We start from the raw sequence: 6000 nt of genomic DNA, 5'->3' as shown, positions 1-6000 counted from the left end.
TGAGAGTTACTGGACACTAATGGAGAGGTGAGAGTTACTGGACACTCTAATGGAGAGGTAAGAGTTACTGGACACTCTAATGGAGAGGTGAGAGTTACTGGACACTCTAATGGAAAGGTGAGAGTTACTGAACACTCTAATGGAGAGGTGAGAGTTACTGGACACTAATGGAGAGGTGAGAGTTACTGGACACTAATGGAGAGGTGAGAGTTACTGGACACTCTAATGGAGAGGTGAGAGTTACTGGACACTAATGGAGAGGTGAGAGTTACTGGACACTCTAATAGAGAGGTGAGTGTTACTGGACACTCTAATGGAGAGGTGAGAGTTACTGAACACTAATAGAAAGGTGAGAGTTACTGAACACTAATAGAGAGGTGAGTGTTACTGGACACTCTAATGGAGAGGTGAGAGTTACTGAACACTAATGGAGAGGTGAGAGTTACTGAACACTCTAATGGAGAGGTGAGAGTTACTGGACACTCTAATGGAGAGGTGAGAGTTACTGGACACTAATGGAGAGGTGAGAGTTACTGGACACTAATGGAGAGGTGAGAGTTACTGGACACTAATGGAGAGGTGAGAGTTACTGGACACTAATGGAGAGGTGAGAGTTACTGGACACTCTAATGGAGAGGTGAGAGTTACTGGACACTCTAATGGAGAGGTGAGAGTTACTGGACACTCTAATGGAGAGGTGAGAGTTACTGGACACTAATGGAGAGGTGAGAGTTACTGGACACTAATGGACCGGTGAGAGTTACTGGACACTAATGGACCGGTGAGAGTTACTGGACACTAATGGAGAGGTGAGAGTTACTGGACACTAATAGAGAGGTGAGAGTTACTGGACACTAATGGAGAGGTGAGAGTTACTGGACACTCTAATGGAGAGGTGAGAGTTACTGGACACTAATGGAGAGGTGAGAGTTACTGGACACGCTAATGGAGAGGTAAGAGTCCTTCTAGCTATTCTAATGTACCGGTGAGAGTTACTGGACACGCTAATGGACACTAATAGAAAGGTAAGAGTCCTTCTGGGTATTCTAATGAAAAGAGTGAGAGTTAGGGCTCTATTACACGGGTTGATTATCGTGCGAAAAATCGTTATATTGTTCGAATTTAAACAATAATCGTTCTGTGTAATTGCAGGCAAAGATCGAAAAATTGTTCGTATGTCGTTGATATTGATCTGAACCTAAAATTATTGTTAATCGTTCGCTGTAATTCCACATTGGTTTGCTCAAGTTCCGCATTTTCTCACTAATCGCTCAGTGTAATTGCACATTGTTCTTTGTTTTGCTGGGATCAGAAGGAATAAACTATCATAGTAACGATTGCAATAACGACCATAGTAACGATCATAACTAGCGACCATCGTTCTGTGTAATATGGTGAATGATTTCAGGTTAACGATAAACAATCTCATTTGCGATTGTTTATCGTTAGTTGTTAATCATTAAAAATCGCTCCGTGTAATAGGACCCTTACTGGACACTAATGAAAAGCTGAGTTACTAGACCTTTGCAGTGACCCAGATAGGGTGTCCGCTGCTTTAGCTATGCAAGTATAGGTCGGTATTGTATGTGCATTTGCTCTGAGACTGAAGTCCGTAGTACGCTGCTCCCACCACTTGGTGTCACTGTCTCCTAGAACAACAGTAAGGCACAGCTTATGCCAAAATTGAGGAGAAAGAGAGTAAAACTCTGTACATGTACTGCACTTAAAGGGTTTTTTTGGATGGGAGGGCTTTTTTCACTATGGCCGGAGAGGGGGGTGGATGATAGAAACAATGTCCACTTGCCTCCCGAGTTCCAGCACTGGGTATCACATTGTGCTGTTCCGGGCTCTTTCTAGTCTATGACACGACTTAACGTTTCAAGCCCACCCAGGCATTCAGCAGCAGACACTTTCATCCACCCCTCCCTGGCCGTAGTGGAAAAAAGCCCTCCCCAGGTCCCCCCCCTCTCTCATTTACTGCTCATTATCAGGAAATCTCGACTCTTTTACATCAGTCGGTCCCTGTCTGTTCTATGGAGGGGGAGGGGGGAGGAGGGAGAGGCAGCAGAGAACAAAGGATTACACAGTGGGAGATGTGTGACCGCACTATTCAGAAGTCAGAGAGGTCAGTGCCGACTTCAGAGGAGATAGCCCGGTGATGTAGCTGTAAATTAACTCTTTGTTGTCCTGTTTTGGTGCCTCATCTCCCTCCACGCCTACACTCTCCATAAGAGAACCATGAAGACAGGGGGGAGAGATTCAAACTGCTTTTTCATGATAAAAATGCATTTTTGGCTAATAAACCCAATTACAAAGTTTCTTAAAATCGCCTGGACTATTGATTTCTGCACACACAAAAAAAAAAAAAAAATGAAAACGACACTGACACTTTAATCCCTAGACGACCCTGGACGTAGAGTTACGTCATGGAAGTCTTTCACCAGACGACCCTGGACGTAACTCTACGTCCTGGGTGTTTCTCCGGCTATGAAGCTCGCTCCGAAGCGGAGCGCGCTTCACATCAGGTGGGGGCCGGCTGCTGCGTCTCATTAACCCCTTAAACGCTGCGCGGCCGAGGCGTTTAAGTGTAAGTGACAGGGGGAGTCCCCTGTCACTTACTGACCGGGACCCCCACAGTGTGACTGCGGGGGTCCCGATCGTTAAAACGGACCGCCGGAGGTCTCTCACCTTCCTCGGCGATCAAAACACTAACACACTACCCCAAAACCCCTCCCCCAATAAAAGTTGAAATCACCCCCCTTTCCCATTATATAAATAAAACATATAAAAATAAATAAATAAGCATATAATATACCGTAGCGTGCGTAATTGTCCGATCTATTAAAATATAACAAGCGTCATTGCGAATGGTAAACGGCGTAGACGAAAAGAGGGAAAAAAGTGCGGGGATTACCGATTGTATGTTACATTATATATATAAAAAAATTCATAAAAAGTGATCAAAACGTCCGATCTTCACAAATATGGTATTAATAAAAACTAGAGATCATGGCGGATAAAATGACGCCCCATACTGCCCCATAGGTGAAAAAATAAAACCCTTATAAGCGTCACAATAGGCCCATTATATTATTAACTAATTGCCAAAAAAAAAGGATTTCATTTTAAAAAATATATATAACATTAGAGAATCTGTGTAACCTGCATATGGTTGTGTTCGGACTGACCTATAGAATAATAGTATCATGTCGCTTTTACCATATAGTGCATTACGTAGACACAGGAACCCCCCAAACGTTACCATATTGCATTCTTTTTTACAATTTCACCAATTTATATCTTCATAAATAATATATTTGGGATTCCATCATACATGTTATGGTAAAATGAAAGACGCCATTACACAGTACAACTATTCCTGTAAAAAACAAGCTCTTACATGGCCTGTAGATAGAAAACTGAAAGTGCTGGAGCTCTTAGAAGGGGAGGAGGGAAAAACGAAAGCGCAATGATCAAAATTTGCACGGTCCACTGGGTCATTTTGGGCCTGGTCCTCAAAGGGTTAAGTTATCTGAGCCTCAGTGAATACTGCTGCACCTACACCTGCTCTAAACCTAAAAGCAGTGTGTCCGTCCATCCAGGGGTGGGCACATATCACTCCAGGCCACTGTGACAAGAGCCTTGTTGGTACACAACATCTCGCCCAGCCATATACACCTGGCAACCCCTGGTCACTGCACCTTTAAGGCTGATCCTGTAGCGGACATTACATATCAGGCCCTTGATCTCGTTCTTACAGGATTGTACTTGGACAATACATGGAAGGATCTAGATATCTATACAGTGGACTGTAAAGGAAGATGCGGAGAAGCTATACAGAAGGTTCTAGATACTATGGATTACATACGTGGAGGTGGGATGCGCTGCCCAGCTGTGGACATGTACTCATGGTAAATGTCTACTTGACATGTCCCATATGTGCCACACGTGGTCTCCATCTTCTACGTCACTAAATACACATTACCCAACAGGACGGCAGTGTCACACCCCACCGCCGCACAGCTGAGCTGATAATGTTCGCTGGTGTTTGTGTCGTATGATCTCAGTGTGGGTGCGGTTTCTCAGCTGCCATATGTTTCACATGTTACACACAAAATAATATGGTCTCCCGACTAACACGTCACATGTGATAATGGAAGCAACATCTCCGAAGGCCGAGTATTTACACAGCCGCTCGCCCATACAGCAATCTATGACAATTACCCAGAAATGTGATCAGCCGCGTGGAGACCGCACAGGTGCACATCAGGGGCTGTTAAAGGGGCAGAATGTGAGGGGTGAGCGCTCTATATGGGGGTCTCCCACCTTAAATATCAGGCTAACTAGATTTCCAGGAACAGTTCACTCGTCACCTGTCACTCACCCTGGCGGGAGCTCAGGCCTCTCGAGAACGGAGAATTATATGGGGGGGTTTTTTTGCCAATATGGTCAAAAATTAAAGATAAATTAATAAAAAAAAAAATTATCAAGATGTAGAAGTGAGACACCAATATGACCGGTCCTCGAATATTACTGACGGATGGTGAAGCAAACGCTTGTGTAAGGGCGGAAACATAACGGGGTCTGATGTCTGATGGAGAGAACAGACACAAGCTGCTATTATGTAGAAACCATACTGTAACACAGAGACTGTGCCTGGAGAGTGTCATACAATGATAGAGACTGTGCCTGGAGAGTGCCATACAATGATAGAGACTGTGCCTGGAGAGTGCCATACAATGATAGAGACTGCACCTGGAGAGTGTCATACAATGGTAGAGACTGCACCTGGAGAGTGCCATACAATGATAGAGACTGCACCTGGAGAGTGCCATATAATGATAGAGACTGTGCCTGGAGAGTGTCATACAATGGTAGAGACTGCACCTGGAGAGTGCCATACAATGATAGAGACTGCACCTGGAGAGTGCCATACAATGATAGAGACTGCACCTGGAGAGTGCCATACAATAACAGAGACTGCACCTGGAGAGTGCCATACAATGATAGAGACTGTGCCTGGAGAGTGTCATACAATGGTAGAGACTGCACCTGGAGAGTGCCATACAATGATAGAGACTGCACCTGGAGAGTGCCATACAATAACAGAGACTGCACCTGGAGAGTGCCATACAATAACAGAGACTGCACCTGGAGAGTGCCATACAATGATAGAGACTGCACCTGGAGAGTGCCATACAATGATAGAGACTGTGCCTGGAGAGTGTCATACAATGATAGACACTGTGCCTGGAGAGTGCCATACAATGATAGAGACTGTGCCTGGAGAGTGCCATACAATGATAGAGACTGCACCTGGAGAGTGCCATACAATGATAGAGACTGCACCTGGAGAGTGCCATACAATAACAGAGACTGCACCTGGAGAGTGCCATACAATGATAGAGACTGCACCTGGAGAGTGCCATATAATGATAGAGACTGTGCCTGGAGAGTGTCATACAATGGTAGAGACTGCACCTGGAGAGTGTCATACAATGATAGAGACTGCACCTGGAGAGTGTCATACAATGGTAGAGACTGCACCTGGAGAGTGCCATACAATGATAGAGACTGCACCTGGAGAGTGCCATACAATAACAGAGACTGCACCTGGAGAGTGCCATACAATGATAGAGACTGCACCTGGAGAGTGCCATACAATGGTAGAGACTGCACCTGGAGAGTGCCATACAATGATAGACACTGTGCCTGGAGAGTGCCATACAATAACAGAGACTGCACCTGGAGAGTGCCATACAATAACAGAGACTGCACTTAAAGAGTGTCATACAATAACAGAGTCTGTGCCTGGAGAGTGCTATATAATAACACACTGTGCCTGGAGAGTGCTATACAATAACAGAATCTGCACCCGGAGAGTGCCATACAATAACAGAGACTGCACCTGGAGAGTGCCATACAATAATAGAGACTGCACCTGGAGAGTGCCATACAGAGAAGAGACTGTGTCTGGAGAGTGCCATATAATGATAGAGA

The sequence above is a fragment of the Dendropsophus ebraccatus genome, chromosome 2 (assembly GCF_027789765.1).
Source record: "Dendropsophus ebraccatus isolate aDenEbr1 chromosome 2, aDenEbr1.pat, whole genome shotgun sequence".
NCBI lineage: Eukaryota > Metazoa > Chordata > Amphibia > Anura > Hylidae > Dendropsophus > Dendropsophus ebraccatus.
This window is presented reverse-complemented; position numbering follows the sequence as displayed.